The 11162-nt window shown below is 38.2% G+C and overlaps 1 pseudogene; it reads left to right on the top strand.

Annotated features, from left to right (window-relative positions):
- Positions 1 to 1201: 1201 nt before the first annotated feature.
- Positions 1202 to 2595, top strand: LOC122751585 (annotated as a pseudogene).
- Positions 2596 to 11162: the final 8567 nt, after the last annotated feature.

The raw sequence follows: 11162 nt of genomic DNA, 5'->3' as shown, positions 1-11162 counted from the left end.
AAGCAAGTGTAAATCACAACAAACAAGAAGAAATAAAAAGAATAATAAGAACATGTTATGCACTGGTATATGCTAACAAAATGGAGAACATTAAAAATGGAATATCTTCAAAAATACAAAATACTTATAAGAACACCAGATAAGGAACTTGACCAATCCAATCTAAGAAAAGGAAAGATTTCTAACTTCAAAAGAACTACCAAAGAACAAAAAAAACCCTCTGGTTATGATTGATTTACAAGAGAATGCTATCAAATTTTTAAAAGAAACTTTAGTACTCATACTTCACAAATTATTCTCAAAAACTGGAAAAGAAAGCACCCTACTAGAATCCTTTTATGAGAAAAATATAGTCCTAATCCATAAACCAGGGAACAATAAAACACAGAAAGAAACCTTTGGGCCAATTTGTACATTTGTACAAAAAAAAAATCAATATAATTAGAATAAGAAGAGAAAGTATAGGTGAGGAAAAAATATCTTTAATTTTACATTTCTGATAAAAGTTTACATTCAAAATATACACGGAATTGTAAATCTATGAGAATCAGTTAATACTTAAAAGTTAAGTGGTGCAGGGAAACAAAACTTTTGTTACTTTTACTATTGGATATATCCCAAGAAAGTCAATTACCGAAAAAAATTCCATATTATCCTAAGAATATCTAAATATTAATAGAAAAACTTTTTGACATAGCCCAAAAATAGAAAAATGTAGATAAATGTCAAATGGAAAATGAACAAATAAATTGTGGTATATGAAGGCTTATTCTAATCATATTGTTTTTTTTTGTACAAATGCCTTTTAATTTTAAATGGTCAAAATGACCTATTTTATCATTAGAAATCAGCTCTACTTCTTGTCTCATTATGAATTCTTCCCCAAACCACGGTTGAATTGAGTTACCACTTTCCAATTCTAGTTTTAATCACATGAACTCTTACTTCTAGATTACTTATCCATTTAAAAGTAATTGTAATGGGCAGGTGAGTCACTGGCACAAAGAAAGGGACTGGGGCCTGGCCGTGCCTCCCTGTCTAGCCTCCATAGCCAGCCCAGAGCCCTGAGCCCCTGCGGGGCTAAGGCTGGGTCCCCGCCCCCCCTCCGGAGCAGACAATGCCACGGACTAGGGGAGGGGCGCCACCCGTGGAATTCGCCCCGTGTGTGGTGTGTTGTGAAAACCATCGCTAAACCTCCACAAAAATGGGCAAGGAAAAGATTCACATTAACATTGTTGTCATTGGACACGTAGACTCTGGCAAGTCCACCACTACTGGTCACCTCATCTACAAATGTGGGGGAATTGATAATAGAACCATCGAGAAGTTCGAGAAGGAGGCTGCTGAGATGGGAAAGGGCTCCTTCAAATATGCCTGGGTCTTGGATAAGCTGAAGGCTGAATGTGAGTGTGGTATCACTATTGATATCTCCCTGTGGAAATTTGAGACCAGCAAGTATTAGGTGACCATTATTGATGCTCCAGGACACAGAGACTTTATCAAGAACATGATTACAAGCACATCTCAGGCTGACTGTGCTGTCCTGATTGTTGCTGCTGGTGTTGGTGAATTTGAAGCTGGTATCTCAAAGAATGGGCAGACCCATGAGCATGCCCTTCTGGCCTACACACTAGGTGTGAAACAACTGATTATGGTGTCAATAAGATGGATTCCACCAAGACCCCCTACGGCCAGAAGAGATATGAGGAAATTGTCAAGGAAGTCAGTACCTATATTAAGAAAATTGGCTACAACCCTGACACAGTAGCTTTTGTGCCAATTTCAGGTTGGAATGGTGACAACATGCTGGAACCAACCTCTAACATGCCTTGGTTCAAGGGATGGAAAGTCACTTGTAAGGATAGCAATGCTAATGGAACAACACTGCTTGAAGCTTTGGATTGCATCCTGCCACCAACTTGTCCAACCGACAAGCCCCTCCAAGATGTCTCCAAGATTGGCGGTATTGGTACTGTACCTGTTGGCCGAGTGGAGACTGGTGTTCTGAAACCAGGCATGGTGGTCACCTTTTCCCCAGTCAATGTTACAACTGAAGTAAAGTCTGTTGAAATGCACCATGAAGCTCTGAGTGAGGCTCTGCCTGGGGATAATGTTGGTTTCAATGTCAAGAACGTGTCTGTCAAAGATGTCCACTGTGGTAATGTGGCTGGTGATAGCAAGAATGACCCAGCTGTGGAAGCAGCTGGCTTCACTGCACAGGTCATCATCCTGAATCATCCAGGCCAAATCAGTGCTGGGTATGCATCTGTACTGGATTGCCACACTGCTCACATTGCTTGCAAATTTGCTGAACTGAAGGAGAAGATTGATCGTCGTTCTGGTAAGAAGCTGGAAGATGGCCCTAAATTCCTGAAATCTGGTGATGCTGCCATCGTTGACATGGTTCCAGGCAAGCCCATGTGTGTGGAGAGCTTTTCTGATTATCCTCCTCCGGGTTGTTTTGCTGTTCGTGATATGAGGCAGACTGTTGCAGTTGGTGTCATCAAGGCAGTTGACAAGAAGGCTACTGGAGCTGGCAAGGTCACAAAATCTGCCCAGCAGGCCCAGAAGGCTAAATGAATATTCTGTACAACACCTGCCACCCCAGTCTTAATCAGTGGTGGAAGAACTGTTTGTCTCAATTGGCCATTTAAGTTTAATAGTAAAAGACTGGTTAATGATTACAATGCATCATAAAAGCTTCAGGAGGAAAGGAATGCTTTTGTGGACCACTTGTTTCGTGGCAGTTTTAAGTTATTAGTTTTTAAAATCAGTAATTTTTAAATGGAAACAACTTGACCAAAAATCTGTCACAGAATTTTGAGACCATTAAAACAGTTTAATGAGGAAAAAAAAAAATTGTGACACATGACATAAGATGCTATTCTAAATTGATTTTATGCCAAACAACCTTCCAGTTTTCTAGGTAATTCTTGTCAAAAAAGAAATCAATTCACCTGGGTGTTTGTGATGGTGGATTTATCAAAAACTGAGTTCCTATATTATTTTGGTTCTGTCTTATTTATGTAATCTGTTCAAGTACAAAATGGAACTCAAAAGCTTCATTCCTTTTAATTAGAATACATTTAATGCAAATTAAAAAAACTCTGAGGTACCACCTGACACCTATCAGATTGGCTATTATGACAAAAAAAGGAAAATAATAAATGTTGGAGAAGCTGTGGAAAAATTGGAACACTAATGCATTGTTGGTGGAACTGTGAACTGATACAACCATTCTGGAGAGCAATTTGGAATTATGCCCAAAGGACTATAAAGCTTTGGATATCCTTAGACCCAGCAATACCACTTTTGGGTCTTTTTCCCAAAGAGATCATTAAAAAGGGAAAAGGACCCACATGTACAAAAATATTTATAGCTGTTCTTTTTGTGGTGACAAGGAATTAGAAATTGAGAGGTTGCACATCAATTGGGAAATGGCTGAACAAGTTGTATATGAATGTAATGGAATTCTATTGTGCTGTAAGAAGTGATGAACAGGAGGAATTCAGAGAAACCTAGAAGGATTTAAATGAACTGATACTGACTGAGATGAGCAGAACCAGAAAAACATTGTACACAGTATCATCAACATTATGTGTTGATCAACTGTGATAGACTAGATTCTTCTCACCAATACAATGGTACAAGAAAGTTCCAAAGGATTCATGATGGAAAAGGATCTCCAAATCCAGAAAAAAAAAAGAACTGTGGAGTATGGATGCTGATTGAACCATACCATTTCTTTTGGTTTTGGTGCTGTTGTTTTTCTTTTTTGAGGTTTTTCCTTTTTGCTCTGATTCTTCTCTTATAACATGACTAATGCAGAAATATGTTTGATGTTATTATATATATGTAATATATATAAAACCTGTATCATATTACCTGCTGTCTAGGGGACAGGGGGGAGGGAGAAAAATTTGAAATTGGAAATCTTATAAAAACAAATGTTGAAAACTATCTCTACATGTAACTGGAAAATAATAAAATCCTTTTATTTTTTAAAAAAGAATACATTGAAAAGTCCTTGAACAAATAAAACCAATGCAGCCAAAATTAGAAAGTAGGAAACTGGGGAAATTTTATTTTCTCCAATAATGGTCTTATTTCTCAAATATATAAGAAACTTAGTCAAATTTATAAAATGAGAGTCATTCTCTAATTGATAAATGGTCAAAGGATATAAACAATAAGTTTTCAGTAGAAGTAATCAAAATTATCAAGTTACATGAAAAAATGATTTTAATCACTAGAGATTAGGCAAATGCAAATCAAAACAACTCTAAGGGGGCAGCTAGGTGGCACAGTGGATAGAGCACTGGCCCTGGGGTCAGGAGTACCTGAGTTCAAATCCGGCCTCAAACATTTGACACTTACTAGCTGTGTGACCCTGGGCAAGTCACTTTACCCCAATTGCCTCACCAAAAAACCAAATAAATAAACAAACAACAACAACTCTAAGGTATCACGTTACAGCTATCAGATTGGCTAACAGAACAGAGAAGGAAAATGAAAAATGCTGGAGGGAATGAGGCAAAGTAGGTACTAGTACAGTTGTGAACTGGTCTAGTCATTTGGAGAACAATTTGGAACTATGCCCAAAGGGCTATAAAACTGTGCATACATTTTGGCCTAGTAATACTATGACCATATGTACAAAATATTTATAGTAGCTCTTTTAGTAGTAGAAGGAAATTGGCAACTGAGGGGATCTATTAGAGAATGGCTGAACAAGTTGTGGTATATGATTATGATGGAATACTATTGTTCTATAAGAAATGTTGAGGGGGGTAGTTTAAGAAAAACCTGGGAAGACATATAAGCTGGTACAACGTGAAGTGAGGACAATCAGAAGAACATTGTACACAGTAACAGCAATAACTGTCAAAGACTTAGCCATTCTGACCAACACAATAATCATTGACAATGATCAATGATCAACAATTCCAAAGGATTCAGAGAGAGAGAGAGAGAGAGAGAGAGAGAGAGAGAGAGAGAACTGATAGATTCTGAGCACAGATTGAAGCAAATTTTTTCACTTTATTTTTCTTGGTTTTCGGGGGTTTTTTGCAACATGATTGATAATGAAGAAATACATTTTCATGATTTCATATGTATAATGGGCATTATATTTCTTGCCTTCTCAATGGGCAGGTGAGTCCTGGAAAGAGGAAGCAAATTATGAAATGAAAATAAAATAAAAAAAAATATTTAAGAAACCAAAAGCTTCATTTCTAAGCTCATACTTTTCCCTAACATCTAAAAATAGGGATCATATAATAGGTCTACAGAGGATACTGTCATTCTTCTAGTCACCCAAGTTTACAACCCCGGACCCATTCTCAACTCTTCCCACTACCACCATATTCACATGGTCACCAAATCTTATTGATTTGATCAGCACAATATTTCTTGTATGAATCCTCTTCTCTCTACTAGAAGAGCCATTACTCTAGTTGAGGCTCTCTATCACCTCTCACCAGGACTATTACAATAGCCCCTCATTGGCCACCCTGTATCCACTCTCTCCCCTCCTCTATCCATCACCTACATAGTTGCCAAATCTATATTCCTAAAGCCTTAGTCTGACCATTTCATTCCTATGCTCAAGAAGGTTGAAGTGGTTAGAGAACCTCAAAAGTAAAATGAAAAAAAAAAACCCTCCTCTATTGGGCATACATAGCCCTTAGTACCTTGGCTCCAACCTACCTGTCCGGGCTGATATTGTCCTCTTCCCCACTACACTATAGCTGAAATGATTTATTTACTGTCCTCTCTACATGATTCCTATTTCCTGCCCCCATGCCTTTGTCTATGCCATTGACCATGCCTGGAACTTCTCCCTCCTCACCTCTGTCTCTAGTAATCCCCTGGTCTATTCAAGGATCTCCTTAAATGCCACCTCTTTCATTACACTTCCCCTGATCCTCCAGTAGTTAGCCCTTCTGCACAACTCTCCTCCTCCCAAATTTGCATTTACTTTGCATATATTGAGTATTTACTTATCTCTTCATAGATCACTTTCACCAGTAGAAAGTAAGCTCCATGAACACATCACAGGAAATGTTTTAATTTTTGTCTTTGTGTTCTTTGCCCGTAGGACAATGCCTGAAACATAGAAGTTATTTAATAAAATTGTTTATTGAATTGAATTGAATGACTGACTGAATGAAAAACCATTTATTAAGTGCATGCCATGTGCTATGTACTGTATTAAGCACCAAGGTAGATAGCAAGGTCTGGAGTCCTCAGTGTACAATTATTAGGTATACAGCAAAGCCCAATGTTCTAGTCAGCATAGTGTCAGGGCAGAGGATAAAGTCTGGTGGTCTAGAGCACAGAGGAGCAAGAAGAATGGTAGGACTTTGGGGCTCATCTCTGCCCACCAAGAAGTGCACATCTCTCTCAGTTTCTGTTTATGAAGAGGAAAATAAAGTGCTCCTTCACTATGGGCTTCATCTCCTCACCAATGCCTCTACTATCCCCCATACCCCACTGCTCCTCACAGTCCCTAGGAGGGATGTCCTTGTTGATGGTCAAGCCTTCTCCACCTCTTACTGAGGAAGATGAAGAGACCCCTTCCTTGATGGAGGTGCAAATACTAGCTACAGAATCTGAGGTGGCTTTGCAGAGGCCAAAGCTGTAGCTGTTACAGAACAGTTGTAATTTAGGCCTGGCTAAAAGCATTTAGTAAGTGCTTATTGACTAACTTATGTGCAGCCATTGGTGAAGCTATTCTAATAAGGTGGTCCTACCCACAGCCACCATCTATCTCGTTCATTCAATTACAAATGCCCTAGTTCTGCAACCCTCAGACTGCTATCACTCAGGTTCCAAAGCATCTCTGGGACCTAGGTCCTGGTATGTGCATCACCCTGGGAGAGATACTTCTAGTTGCATGCCTCAAAGTAATAGCATTTGGAAGGGTATAGGAAGGATTATAACTCTTATCTAAATTTCCCCAAGGGGCAGTAAGAGGGATCCCCAGCTCCGAAGCAAATACTCAAAATACTAAGTGGATATAAGGTGCAGGAATAATTTTATGTCATTCCATAGAACATGCAAAGGGGACGGTGGACAACCAAAGAACCCATAAACAGTTACAGAAAGCACACAAAGTATTCAAATAGCCCATCAGCTTCCCCAGGAACAAAGGTTCCTAACCTGAGTTCCAGAAATTTGCTTTTAAAAATTATTTTGATAGCTATTTTTGTTCGTTTCCTTTGTAATCCAATGCACTTTATTTTATGCATTTAAAAACATTCTGAGAAGGGAACTGGATGTAGGTTTTATGATACAGCCAAAGGGCTGTTATACAAAAAAAAAAAAAAAAAGAATGCAGAGGGCAGTTAGGTGGTGCAGTGGATAAAACACTGGCCCTGGATTCAGGAAGACGTGAGTTCAAATCCATCCTCAGATACTTGACACTTACTAGCTGTGTGACTCTGGGCAAGTCACTTAACCCTAATTGCCCTGTAAAAAAAAAGAATAAAAAAAAAGAATGCCCCAGCTTTAGGAGGCACAACTTATTTGTTGTAGTCTTTCAGTAAAAAATAAGCTCCCTTGGGGGCAGCTAGGTGGTACAATGGATAAAGCACCTGCCCTGGATTCAGGAATACCTGAGTTCAAATCCAGCCTCAGGCACTTGACACTTACTAGCTGTGTGACCCTGGGCAAGTCACTTAACCCTAATCCCCCCCCCCCAAAGATAAGCTCCCTGAGACTACAAATTGCTTTTCTTTGTCTTTATACCATAGTACAATGCATAGCAGGTGCTTAATAAGTGTTTGTTGAATAATGAGACTGAGATTATAAATCTGGATGATTGGAAGGATTTCAATAGCAAAGTATTAAGAAGGGTAAGGTTTAGAGGAGAAGATGAGGAAGTCCAACATAGACAAGTTGAATTTGAGATGTTGATGAAATATACAAATGGAAATTTTCAATAAGTAGTTGGCTGGAGATTCAGGACTAGATTTCTGGAGCTAGGAAAAGACATTTAGATTTGGGAGACATCTGTATGAAGAAGCTTACTGAATCCACAGGGAGTAGATGTGATCATCAAGGGATACACAAAGAAACGACTGAGTCAAGTGGCTCATCTACATATAGGAGAGGGTTGATGAATGATGAATGATGCTCTAATGAAAAAAAAAGCTTAAGAAAGAACCATGAGACAGATAGAAGGAGAACCAAGACAGTCTAGTGTCTTGGAAGCTAAGGGATAAGAAGATAGGAGAATAAAGTGGTTGACACTGTCAGAAAAATCAAGGATTTTGATCACCAAGAAAAATGAGAAAAAACAATTAACTGATCTTTGAAAATCTTTTAGAGAGCAGGTTCAGTCAGGTGGTGGTATTGGAAAGCAGACTGCAAAGGGTTAAGAAGTGGAGGGTGAGGAATTGGATGCTGCAATGACTATAGAAAATAGGAATTTAAAAGCAGTGAAAGGAAGGAGAGATAAAGTGCAGTAGTTTGAGAAATAGCAGGGTCAGGAAAAGGTTTTTGTTGTTTAAGCATAGGAGAGATCTGAACATATATAAAGGTGTCAGGGAGGGAACCTGTAGATACAAGGTGAGATTTAAAATAAACGTTTTAGAAAAGGACACACTCTCATCTATAGAGGAAAAGGGGGAGAGAGAGGGAGGGAGGGAGAAGAGTAAGAGGAAAGAGAAAATTATATTTACTTGTATTTATCATTGTCTTAATTCTCCAATTTAATTATAAGTTCCATTAAGGCTAGGCTGAAATTTATACTGCCCCCATACCCCTGTCCCCCATCATTCAAGGAATTTTACACTTAGAAGATATTCAATGCAATTATTATTGTTAATTCACATCCAGGCAGAATTTAACCCAGAGTTTCTGACCATGCCAGTAGGAATCTGGACAAGAGGAATTTCATTGCAGTCAATTTCCCAAAAGCATTTCTATTAGCTAAGGGCAGAGCAGCCAATATGGTAGACTTCAACCTAGGAATTAAACCTTTCCCAAGAACTTTAAGTGAAACTATGGAATACTCGCTTGCTGTGTGACTTTGGACTATTATAACTTACCTATTATATAATATCTAGTACTTTTTTTTTGTTGGTTGTTTGTTTTTTCAGGATAATGGGGATTAAGTGACTTGCCCAGGTTCACACAGCTAGTAAGCGTCAAGTGTCTGAGGCCAGACTTGACTCAGGTCCGCCTGAATACAGGACTGGTGCTTTATCCACTGTGCCACCCAGCTGCCCCCCATTTGGGTTTTCTTTTAAGAAAATTCCCTCTAGCTACTTCACACCCTATATGCTTCCAACTTGGGAATATGCCAGTCTACTGGACTGTCTACTGAAGTCTCAGGTTTCTGCACGAGGGATCAAGCCAATACAGCTGTAATCCTCTGAAAGATAGCCTTAGAGTCAATATAGCCTATGATCCCCCTGAGAAGGATCCTGGCACCTCTAGGTGCCTAGAATCTAATAGGGATTTAATAAATAAATGCTTGTTGAATTCAAAGTGAAGGTACCAATGGTGTCTGCCAGTAGGATGACCTCAGTCTTCTACAATCTCTATTCTCATTTTGTGATGATGAGGTTAACTTTCCTATGCAGTCCCTCTGGATGCCCCAGTAATTATGTCCTTTGTGCATTGTTTTAAGTTTCCAAAACTTGTGTGTAATCACAGATGTTATTCGGTGTAATCATAAATGTTGCCAAATACCAGACTCTTGATAATGTCCCTAATGGAGGCATATGTGATCACTCATGATTTTTATTGAGCATTGTTAATTTTTTATAAATTTTTCCAGTCAACTAGTTGAAGATAAAATTACCCAGAGCATTTGCAAACTTTAATGACCTTCAGTGGAGATGTTTTATTTTTCTGCATCTCACATCCAAGGGGAGTGTTACTAGCATTCCCATGTGTATTCTCCTAAAAATACAATTAAGCAGCTTGCCAAATTCCATTTAAAAATAAAATTAGATAAAATAGTTTTTGCAATTGAGGTTGCAGCCTGTGAAAATCATTGTCTCCTAGAATAGCATTATTTAAAATAGTGATTTACATTTATAGTGCAGTATATCCCCTGGGCTACTTTCCCAACTGGAACTCACAGAGGGCAGCTACTATTTCCAGGTTCCAAGTTATAATAAGTGAGTCCAGGCTCCTACTGTTAGAGCTTGGAGTTATCTATTACAACTTAGATCCTTCCCTCTCTCCTCTCCCCACTCTCTGCCAAAAGATGAAGAGCTAGATTCTATCCCAGACTACTTGCTCTCTCTCTTTGGGTCATTCAAATTGTGAACTAATTGATAAAAGGAAGGAGGTAAAAATAGAACCTACAAAGTAAAAACAGAAATTGAAAAACTGAAAGAGCTCAGACCTGGTACCTCAGAAGCTTAAATGCCACAAGGGACACAAAGAGAAACAAAGGAATAAGTAAAGGTAAAACTCATGAGTTAGAAAAAAATTAGAATAGACTACTGATTAGAGAAACAATGAGGAGGACAAAACAAAGACAATCCTCTTTTGAAATGTTACAGTATTATGAAAGTTACTTTAAAAAGTTATAGGTTATAGGGAAGAAAGGGAGGGGAGAATTTGAACTACTCACTTAACTATCAGGAGAAAAGAAGGAACAAAGAAGGTGAGAAATAGATAAGTGAATACATAAAATTAATTCATTAATAAACAATTTTAGTAAATTCAAAGAAATAGGGATACAGATGGCAAATAAGAATGAGATTTGGGGGAGAGGTTTTGGGAGTAGATATAAAAAAGTGCAAGCAAACTAAGTACAGAGATAAAATGCTGACCAAAAAGAAGAGGGAATAAAGGAATGTGAAAGAAATTATTGGAAGAAAGCAAGCCTAAGTATCATAACGTTACACACCATGTACTAAATTTTTAAAAGCATTTTATTGTTTTCCAGTTAAATGTAAAGATGGTTTTCAACATTTGTTTTCATAGTATTTTTAGTTACAAATTTTTCTTCCACCCTCCCTTCCCTCCCTCCTCCCAAGATGAAAAGCAATCTGATATAGGTTATATATGTACATATTTCTGCATTAGTCATATTGTGAAAGAAGAATCAGAACACAAAGGAAAAACTTCAAAAAAGTGAAAAAAGGGCCAAAAAGTAGAACCAGCATGGTTCAATCTGCATTCAGAATCCACAG

The sequence above is a fragment of the Dromiciops gliroides genome, chromosome 3 (genome assembly GCF_019393635.1).
Source record: "Dromiciops gliroides isolate mDroGli1 chromosome 3, mDroGli1.pri, whole genome shotgun sequence".
NCBI classification, from domain to species: Eukaryota; Metazoa; Chordata; class Mammalia; order Microbiotheria; family Microbiotheriidae; genus Dromiciops; species Dromiciops gliroides.
The sequence above is the reverse complement of the archived record's forward strand: the minus strand, read 5'-3'. Positions and strand labels throughout refer to the sequence as shown.